The sequence below is a fragment of the Carcharhinus amblyrhynchos genome, chromosome X, assembly GCF_965287045.1.
Source record: "Carcharhinus amblyrhynchos chromosome X, sCarAmb.v2.hapA, whole genome shotgun sequence".
Lineage (NCBI taxonomy): Eukaryota > Metazoa > Chordata > Chondrichthyes > Carcharhiniformes > Carcharhinidae > Carcharhinus > Carcharhinus amblyrhynchos.
This window is the reverse complement of record NC_137359.1, coordinates 16,451,146-16,461,919: the sequence shown is the minus strand read 5'-3', so window position 1 is coordinate 16,461,919 and position 10,774 is coordinate 16,451,146. Positions and strand designations below refer to the sequence as shown.

General features: G+C 45.6%; 2 non-coding genes across 2 annotated transcripts; one reads left to right on the top strand and one right to left on the bottom strand.

Annotated features, from left to right (window-relative positions):
- Positions 1 to 6,606: 6,606 nt before the first annotated feature.
- On the bottom strand, positions 6,607 to 6,677 carry trnag-gcc (transfer RNA glycine (anticodon GCC)). Its single transcript has one exon. It is a non-coding gene; the product is annotated as a tRNA-Gly (tRNA).
- A 3,075-nt stretch (positions 6,678 to 9,752) lies between these two features.
- On the top strand, positions 9,753 to 9,823 carry trnag-gcc (transfer RNA glycine (anticodon GCC)). Its single transcript has one exon. It is a non-coding gene; the product is annotated as a tRNA-Gly (tRNA).
- Positions 9,824 to 10,774: the final 951 nt, after the last annotated feature.

Below are 10,774 nucleotides of genomic sequence, written 5' to 3'. Positions count from 1 at the left end.
CACTTGCTCCTGAACTGTGCGATTATGGAAAATCTGAGTGCAGAAATCTTTTGCCATGAATCTGCATGAGATTCACACCATTATACAGGTACAGGCACCTGAGAAGCCACATAAGTTTGTGTCTGTGGGGCTATAGAGGAAGCAGAACAGGAGCAAGTGGCTATTTTTCTTGTGTATTGAGTTTTGGATGATATTTCTTTTCATTCATTCATGGGACATGGGCATCACTAGCTGGCCAGCATTTATTGCCCATCCCTAGTTGCCCGAGGACAGTTGAGAGTCAGCCACATTGCTGTGAGTCACATGTAGGCCGGACCGGGTAAGGACGGCAGATTTCCTCCCCTAAAGGGAACCAGGTGTGTTTCTCCAACAATGGAATCATGGTCATCAGTAGATTCCAGATATTTTTAAAAATTGAATTCAAATTCCACCATCTGCTCTGGTGGGATTTGAAACCAGATTCTTAATTCCAGATTTTTTTCAAAGGTGGGTTCAAATTGTACCACCTGCCCTGGTGGGGTTCAAGCACAGGTCGCTGGAACGTGAGCTGAGCTTCCAGATTAATAGTCTAGCGATAATATTGCAAGGCCGTTGTTTTCCCAGGCATTTTTTATTGAATTCAAATTCCACCATCTGCCGTGGTGGGATTCGAACCCCAGTCCCCAAAACACAAACTGATTTTCCTGGATGAATAGTCTAATGATAATACTACTAGGCCATCACCTCCCCTTAATAGTTGAGAGCAGTAAGAAGTCTCACAACACCAGGTTACTTCATATCTGGGAATGGTATTGATTGTCCACACTAAGTCGCTGCTGAAGTGTGTGCATAAAGTTTACAATAATTAAGCACCAGTTGATTTGGACGTGTTCTTGTCTGTAAATAGTTGAGTAAAATGACCTCACCATAAATGTACAGGCAGATGGGTGCTTACAATACTTGCAAATGCCAGCAGTCGGTGCCAGGGTTATTCGGGAAAGGCACGTAGCTCGATACTCACAAGTGCAAGAACAGTTTATCGCTTGCTGGTGTGTGACAGGGAGACTGTAATTCCATCTTCTCCTGCCACAAGCTGCCTTGCACTGAAGATCTCTCACCTTTGGCAAGGTCCCACAAAAGACTAAGATGTCATTGCAAAGTCATGTCGAGCTATAAATACGGTTTATAAGACAGTGAGTTTATGTGCAATAACTTATGTAATGTCCAGGTGCAAGGCATATTGAAGGTCTTATATTAGCGGGAATGTTATTTGCAGGCAACATGTTCTTGTCCGGCTCGTAAGTAATCGTTCCAAGGTTCTAAAGTTGAAGGCAGTCTGATTTTGGAGGAGACTTGTGCAGCCAAGTCTCGCAACTGATCTCACTTACTCCGAAGGAGCCAGAAGGAAAATGAACGTGCTGATGAATGCAGGATTGGGAGTGGCTGTCACACCCAGCACTTTTTTACAAGGATGTTTTTCTCTTTTAATCCACAGGTGCTTCGGTCTGCCTTGTTGTCCAACGAGGGGCATACACACGGTGGGTCGTGCGAGGGCTGCTCTTGGATGTTTCGAGAGTAGCCTAGTACTTCACATCGTTAGTGTACGCTTAAATTGGACCAGCTGATGGGCAACACGACAGCTCAGTGACTATCACTGTTTGCTGTGCAGATACGTGGATTTGGGCCTGTGTCTGCGGGAGTCTGCGCATTCTCCCCGTGCTTGCGTGGGTTTTCTCTGGGTGCTCCGGTTTCCTCCCACACCCCAAAGATGTGCTATTAGGCTGATTGGTGGAACAAATTGTCCCTAAATTAGCCTTCCTTCAATCTGGTTTCCAATGCGGAATGCCATAAGCACGGACAAGGGTCATGGGTGGAAGAAGGGACTCACAATGCTCGTTGGCGAAATTTGCTGATGACACCAAGATTGGGGGAACGGCAAATTGCGCGGAGGGTGTGGAGAGTCTACAGAAGGATCTAGATAGGCTGGGCGAATGGGCCAGGAACTGGCAAATGGAATTTAATGTTGGCAAGTGCGAGGTGGTCCACTTTGGTAGGAATAATGGTAGGAAGGACTATTACTTACATGGTGAAAAACTGCAGCAGGCGACGGTGCAGAGGGACCTCGGGGTCCTTGTGCATGAGTCGCAAAAACCCAGCCTGCAGGTGCAGCAGGTGGTCAGGAAGGCGAATGGGATGCTGGCCTTCATAGCGAGGGGGATTGAATATAAAAGTAGGGAGGTCTTGCTGCAGCTGTATAGGGCATTGGTGAGGCCGCAGCTGGAGTACTGTGTGCAGTTTTGGTCTCCGCACTTACGCAAGGATATTTTGGCCTTGGAGGGAGTGCAGAGGAGGTTTACTAGGCTGATGCCGGAGTTGAGGGGGTTGAGCTATGAGGAGAGGCTGAATAAACTAGGCTTGTACTCGTTAGAGTTTAGAAGAATGAGGGGAGATCTCATTGAGACGTATAAGATGATGAATGGAATGGATAGGATAGAGGTGGAGAGACTCTTCCCGCTCAGAAAGGACAGTAGGACTAGGGGGCACAGCCTCAAGATAAAAGGGGGGCGGTTTAGAACGGAGTTGAGGAAGAATTTCTTCACTCAAAGGGTGGTGAATCTCTGGAATTCTCTGCCCGTTGAAGTGGTGGAGGCTACCTCGCTAAATATTTTTAAGATGCGGGTTGATGGGTTTTTGATAAGCGAGGGGATTAAGGGTTATGGGGAGAGGGCGGGAATGTGGAACTGAGCCACGACAGATCAGCCATGATCTTATTGAATGGCGGGGCAGGCTCGAAGGGCTAGATGGCCTACTCCTGCTCCTATTTCTTATGTTCTTATGTTGGGCCGAAGGGCCTGTTTCCTGTGCTGTGTTGTTCTTAGTTCTTTGATGCAGACTGAGGGTGACACAAGGGCTCACATGGCAGCACAGTGGTTAGCACTGCTGTCTCACAGCACCAGGGACCCAGGTTCAATTCCAGCCTCGGGTCTCTGTCTGTGTGGAGTCTGCATGTTCTCCCTGTATCTGTGTGGGGGTGCTCTGGTTTCCTCCCACAGTCCAAAGTTGGGTGGATTGGCCATGCTAACTTGCCCCTTAATATTGAAAAATACATAGGTTAAGTGGATTTGCCATGCTAAATTGTCCAAAGATGTGCAGGTTAATGTCTTGGCCGTGCTAAATTGCCCCCTTTGTCATAGAGGCTTACAGCATGGAAAGAAGCCCTTTGGCCCAACTTGTCCATGCTGCCCCTTTTTTTAACCCCTAAGCTAGTCCCAATTGCCCACGTTTGGCCCATATCCCTCTATACCCGTCTTACCCATGTAACTGTCTAAATGCGTTTTAAAAGATAAAATTGTACCCGCCTCTACCACTACCTCTGGCAGCTTGTTCCAGACACTCACCACTCTCTGTGTGAAAAAATTGCCCCTCTGGACACTTTTATATCTCTCCCCTCTCACCTTAAACCTATGCCCTCTAGTTTTAGACTCGCTGATCTGTGCCCCTCATTATTTTATAGACCTCTATAAGATCACCCCTCAGCCTCCTACGCTCCAGAGAAAAAGGTTCCAGTCTATCCAGCCTCTCCTTATAACTCAAACCATCAAGTCCCGGTAGCATCCGAGTAAATCTTTTCTGCACTCTTTCTAGTTTAATAATATCCTTTCTATAATAGGGTGACCAGAACTGTACACAGTATTCCAAGTGTGGCCTTACCAATGTCTTGTACAACTTCAACAAGACGTCTCAACTCCTGTATTCAATGTTCTGACCGATTAAACCAAGCATGCCGAATGCCTTCTTCACCACCCTGTCCACCTGTGACTCCACTTTCAAGGAGCTATGAGCATGTACCCCGAGAACTTTTTGTTCTATAACTCTCCCCAACGCCCTACCATTAACTGAGTAAGTCCTGCCCTGGTTCAGTCTACCAAAATGCATCACCTCACATTTATCTAAATTAAACTCCATCTGCCATTCGTCAGCCCACTGGCCCAATTGATCAAGATCCCATTGCAATTGGAGATAATTTTCTTCACTGTCCACTATACCACCAATCGTGGTGTCATCTGCAAACTTACTAACCATGCCTCTGATATTCTCATCCAAATCATTAATGTAAATGACAAATAACAGTGGACCCAGCACTGATCCCTGAGGCACACCGCTGGTCACAGGCCTCCAGTTTGAAAAACATCCCTCTACAACCACCCTCTGTCTTCTGTCATCAAGCCAATTTTGTATCCATTTGGCTACCTCACCCTGGATCCCGTGAGATTTAACCTTATGCAACAACCTACCATGCGGTACCTTGTCAAAGGCCTTGCTAAAGTCTATGCAAGCAACATCAACTGCACTGCCCTCATTTACCTTCTTGGTTACCCCTTCAAAAAACTCATCAAATTTGTGAGGCATGATTTTCCACTCACAAAGCTATGCTGACTGCCCCTAATCAGTCCTTGTGTCTCTAAATGCCTGTAGATCCTGTCTCTCAAAATACCTTCTAACAACTTACCCACCACAGATGTGAAGCTCACTGACCTGTAGTTCCCAGGCTTTTCCCTGCAGCTCTTTTTAAACAAAGGCACAACATTTGCCACTCTCGAATCTTCAGGCCCCTCACCCGTGACTATCAATGATTCAAATATCTCTGCTAGACGACCCACAATTTCCTCCCTAGCCTCCCACAATGTCCTGGGATACACTTCATCAGGTCCCGGGGATTTATCTACCTTGATGCACTTCCAACACTTCCTTCTCTGTTAGATGTACACTCCTCAAGACATCACTATTTATTTCCCCAAGTTCCCTAACATCCATGCTTGTCTCAACAGTGAATACTGATAAGAAATATTCATTTAGGATCTCACCCATCTCTTGTGGATCAACACACAGATGATCTAGTTGATCCTTAAGAGGCCCTACCCTCTCCCTAGTTACTCTTTTGCCCTTTATGTATTTGTAGAATCTCTTTGGATTCTCCTTATCTGCCAAAACAATCTCATGTCCCCTTTTTTGCCCTCCTGATTTCTCTCTTAACTCTACTCCTACACCCCCTATACTCTTCAAGGGATCCCAGCTACCTATGCATGTCCTGTGCCTCCTCCTTCTTGATCAGGGCCTCAATGTCCCGAGTCATCCAGGATTCCCTACTTCTACCAGTCTTGCCCTTCACTCTAAAAGAAACCCTGAATCCTGGTTAACACACTTTTGAAAGCCTCCCACTTACCAGACGTCCCTTTGCCTTCCCACAGACTCCCCCAATTAACTGTTGAAAGTTCCTGCCTGATATCATCAAAATTGGCCTTGCCCCAGTTTAGAATTTTAACTTTTGGGCCAGACCTATCATTCTCCGTAGCTATCTTAAAACCAATAGAATTATGGTCACCAGTCCCAAACTGATCCCTCACTAATACTTCTGTAACCTGCCCTTCCTGATTTCCCAAGAGGAGGTCAAGTTTTGTCCCCTCTCTAGTTGGACCATCCACATACTGAATGAGAAATTCCTCCTGAATACAATCAACAAATTTCTCTCCATCCAACCCTCCAATATTATGGCTGTCCCAATGTTGAGAAAGTTAAAATCCTCTACTATTACCACCCTTTTTTCTTGGAGCTGTCTGTAATCTCCTTACATATTTGCTCCTTAATTTCCCACCGACCATTTGGGGGCCTATAGTACAACCCTATCAAAGTGATTTCCCCCTTCTTATTTCTCAGTTCTACCCATATAGACTCAGTGGCCGAACGTCGGATATATCCCCTCTCAGCACGGCCGTGATGCTTTCCCTAATCAAAAGTGTAACTCCCCCTCCTCTCTTACCTCCTGTTCTATCTTTCCTATAGCATCTGTACCCTGGAACATTGAGCTGCCAGTCCTGTCCCTCCCTTAGCCCTGTTTCAGTAATTGTTATAATATCCTAATCCCACGAACCCATCCATGCTCTGAGTTCATCTGCTTCATCCGTCAGGCCTCTTGCACTGAAATAAATGCAGTTTAATCTGAACTTCCCTTGCTCTCTGTCTTGCTTTTGTTTGATTTGTGTCCAAAGATGTGCAGGTTAAGTGGATTGGCCATGCTAAATTGCCCCTTAGTTTCCAAAGATGTGCAGGTTAGGGTGGATTGGCCATGCTAAATTGTCCCTTAGTGTCCAAAGATGTGCAGGTTAGGGTGGATTGGCCATGCTAAATTGCCCCTTAGTATCCAAAGATGTGCAGGTTAGGGTGGATTGGTCATGCTAAATTGCCCCTTAGTGTCCAAAGATGTGCAGGTTAGGGTGGATTGGCCATGCTAAATTGTCCCTTAGTGTCCAAAGATGTGCAGGTTAGGTGGATTGGCCATGCTAAATTGTCCCTTAGTGTCCAAAGATGTGTAGGTTAGGGTGGATTGGCCGTGCTAAATTGCCCCTTAGTGTCCAAAGATGTGCAGGTTAGGTGGATTGGCCATGCTAAATTGCCCCTTAATGTACAAAGATGTGTAGGTTAGGGGGAATTGGCCATGCTAAACTGCCCCTTAACGTGCAAAGATGTTTCTATCCCTCCCACATTTTACAGTCAGGTCTCCGTGTAGACGACATGAAGTGATAAATGTGACCAACTTTTAAATATAGTTTCATTTAAAAAAAAAACCACTGCATCGGCCGGGAATCGAACCCAGGCCTCCCGCGTGGCAGGCGAGAATTCTACCACTGAACCACCGATGCTCACAAACTTCCTTTCTAGACTGACTCATATTTAAGTCTGACCTCTGGTTTTTTTTTCCCCCTTTCTTGTGGCAGGTTTCCAAAAGCAAAGGAATCCAAAAATTCCCCTTGCATTTCTTCACCGCGTTCTAACTTAAAGCAGCTGGAAGAAAGATGGTTATAAATTGTGTTGATTCTGGGCCGCATTTCTGGGCTGCCTTGCCCCAATTACACAAAATCCTGCCCCAGGTAAACAAACCTTTGATTTATTATTGGGATACAGTGAAAAGTGTTGTTTCTTGCGCGCTATACAGACAAAGCATACCATTCATAGAGTACATAGAGGAGAAGGAAAGGAGAGGGTGCAGAATATAGTGTTACAGCTGCCAATAGGGTGTAGAGAAAGATCAGCTTAATATTTGATTTGATTTATTATTGTCACATGTATTGGAATACAGTGAAAAGTATTGTTTCTTCTGTGCTATACAGACAAAACATACTGTTCATAGAGTACATAGGGGAGAAGGAAAGGAGAGAGTGCAGAATATAGTGTCACAGTCACAGATGGGGTGTAGAGAAAGATCAGCTTAATATTTGATTTGATTTATTTTTGTCACCATCCAGGACAAAGCAGCCCCGCTTGATTGGCCCCCCATCCACAAACATTCACTCCCTCCACCACCGACGCTCAGTAGCAGCCGGGTGTACCATCTACAAGATGCACTGCAGCAACTCACCAAGGCTCCTTAGACAGCACCTTCCAAACGCAGGATTGTTATTGGGCATCAATCAGTCCATGTGGTGTAGGTACACCCACAGTGCTGTTAGGGAGGGAGTTCCAGGATTTTGACCCAGTGACAGTGAAGGAACGGCCGATATATTTCCAAGTCAGGATGGTGAGTGACTTGGAGGGGAACTTGCAGGTGGTGGTGTTCCCAGGTATCTGCTGCCCTTGTCCTTCTAGATGGAAGTGGTGGTGGGTTTGGAAGGTGCTGTCTAAGGAGCCTTGGCGAGTCACTGCAGTGCATCTTGTAGATGGTACACAGTGTTGTCTGCAATGCCTCTCTCAACTTTTACAGATGCATCATAGAAAGCATTCTTTCTGGTTGTATCACAGCTTGGTATGGGCTCCTGCTCTGCCCAAGACCACAAGAAACTACAACAAGTCGTGAATGTAGCCCAATCCATCACACAAACCAGCCTCCCATCCATTGACTCTGTCTACACTTCCAGCTGCCTCAGAAAAGCAGCCAGCATAATTAAGGACCCCATGCACCCCGGACATTCTCTCTTCCACCTTCTTCCATCGTACCAACCGACTCAAGAATAGCTTCTTCCCTGCTGCCATCAGACCTTTGAATGGATCAACCTTGTATGAACTTGATCTTTCTCTACACCCTAGCTATGACTGTAACACTATATTCTGCACCCTCTCCTTTCCTTCTCCCCTATGTACTCTATGAATGGTATGCTTTGACTGTATAGAGCACAAGAAACAATACTTTTCACTGTATTCCAATGCATGTGACCATAATAAATCAAATCAAATATTAAGTTGATCTTTCTCTACACCCTATCTGTGACTGTAACACTATATTCTGCACCCTCTCCTTTCCTTCCCCCTCTATGTAATAAGAACATAAGAACATAAGAAATAGGAGCAGGAGTAGGCCATCTAGCCCTTCGAGCCTGCCCCGCCATTCAATAAGATCATGGTTGATCTGAAGTGGATCAGTTCCACTTTCCCGCTCTCTCCCCATAACCCTTAATTCCCCTGTCTGTCAAAAACCTATCTACCCGTGACTTAAATATATTCAGCGAGGTAGCCTCCACCACTTCAACGGGCAAAGAATTCCAGAGATTCACCACCCTTTGAGTGAAGAAGTTCCTCCTCAACTCCGATCTAAACTGCCCCCCCTTATCTTGAGGCTGTGCCCTCTAGTCCTGCTATCCTTTCTAAGCGGGAAGAATCTCTCTACCTCTACCCTATCCATCCCTTTCATTATCTTATATGTCAGTATAAGATCCCCCCTCATCCTTCTAAACTCCAACAAGTACAGACCCAGTCTATTTAGTCTCTCTTCATAGTCCAGCACCGATCCCTGCGGCACTCCACTAGTCACCAACCACTAATCAGAATAGCACCCATTGATACCAACTCTCTGCCTCCTATTAGACAACCAATCCTCTATCCACACTAACACCTTACCCCCAACTCCATGCACCCAAACTTTCTGAAGCAACCTTTTGTGAGGCACCTTATCAAACGCCTTTTGAAAATCTAGAAACACCACATCCACCGGTTCCCCTCTGTCTACCGCACCTGTCACATCCTCATAGAAATCTAATAAATTCATCAAACATGACTTCCTCTTAACGAATCCGTGCTGCGTCTGCTCTATCAAACCATTCCTTTCCAGGTGCCTTGCTATTTCTTCTTTGATGACGGATTCAAGCATTTTTCCAACCATAGATGTTAAACTAACCGGCCTATAATTCCCTGCCTTTTGCCTGCTACCTTTTTTAAACAGCGGTGTAACATTAGCCGTTTTCCAATCTTCCGGCACTTCCCCGGAATCCAGCAAATTTTGGTAAATAATCACTAAGGCATCCACAATCACCTCTGCCATTTCCTTCTGAACCCTGGGATGCATTCCATCTGGTCCAGGGGACTTGTCCACCATCAGTCCACCATCAGTCTATCAAGCACTACCTCTCTAGTGACAGTAATCGCATTCAGGCCCTCAACTTCTACCATCATGTACTCTATGAATGGTATGCTTTGTCTGTATAGCACGCAAGAAACAATACTTTTCACTGTATCCCAATACATGTGACAATAATAAATCAAATCAAAGGTTTGTTTACCTAGGGCGGGATTTTGTGTAATTGGGGCAAGGCAGCCCAGAAATGCGGCCCAGAATCAACACAATTTATAACCATCTTTCTTCCAGCTGCTTTAAGTTAGAACGCGGTGAAGAAATGCAAGGGGAATTTTTGGATTCCTTTGCTTTTGGAAACCTGCCACAAGAAAGGGGGAAAAAAAAACCAGAGGTCAGACTTAAATATGAGTCAGTCTAGAAAGGAAGTTTGTGAGCATCGGTGGTTCAGTGGTAGAATTCTCGCCTGCCACGCGGGAGGCCCGGGTTCGATTCCCGGCTGATGCAATGGTTTTTTTTTATGAAACTGTATTTAAAAGTTGGTCACATTTATCGCTTCATGTCGTCTACATGGAGACCTGACTGTAAAATGTGGGAGGGAAAATGTGATTGAATATGCAAACTTCAGCCATTCATTTTTCATTGGAAACACAGGCTTGAGTTATCTGCAAACACTGTTTTAGCATCCAGACTCCAGAGCAATGAGTTGTGAGAGGGTACAATTCAGGCAGTACAAGGAGTTCACACTGAATTAGAGTGAATGCACACAAATCTTATCCATTGATATCATCCCTCTCCATTTCCTTTAATGATTGAAACGTTGTACAGGCTGCAGTGAAAGCTCTCAGCAGCTGAAGCAGACAAATTCTTACCAAAGCAAAGAAGGATTTGGTCATTTCAATCATCGAATCCCAACAGTGCAGAAGGAGGCCATTCGGCCCATCGAGCCTGCCCCGACAACAATCCCACCCAGGCCCTTCCTCCAGATATTTACCCAGCTGGTCCCCGCCACTAAGGCACAATTTAGCATGGCCAATCCATCTAGCCTGCACATTTTTGGATACTAAGGGACAATTTAGCATGGCCAATCCACCTAACAAGTGCATCTTGTAGATGGTACACACTGCTGCTACTGAGCATCAGTGATGGAGGGAGTGAATGCTTGTGGATGGGGGGCCAATCAAGCTTTGTCCTGGATGGTGTCGAGCTTCTTGAGTGTTGTTGGAGCTGCACCCATCCAGGCAAGTGGGGAGTATTCCATCACACTCCTGACTTGTACCTTGTAGTTTAAGTACAAAGGATTCACAGAATGGATATGCTCAGGTCTGACGTAGAATAAATGATGATGTAGCACTGACATTTGCCAGTCATGTGTTTGACTCGAAGAAGGAGGGATTGGAATACGTCAGGAGTCACATCCCAACTCTATAACCTGCTTCAACGAACAAGTGTTCAGCC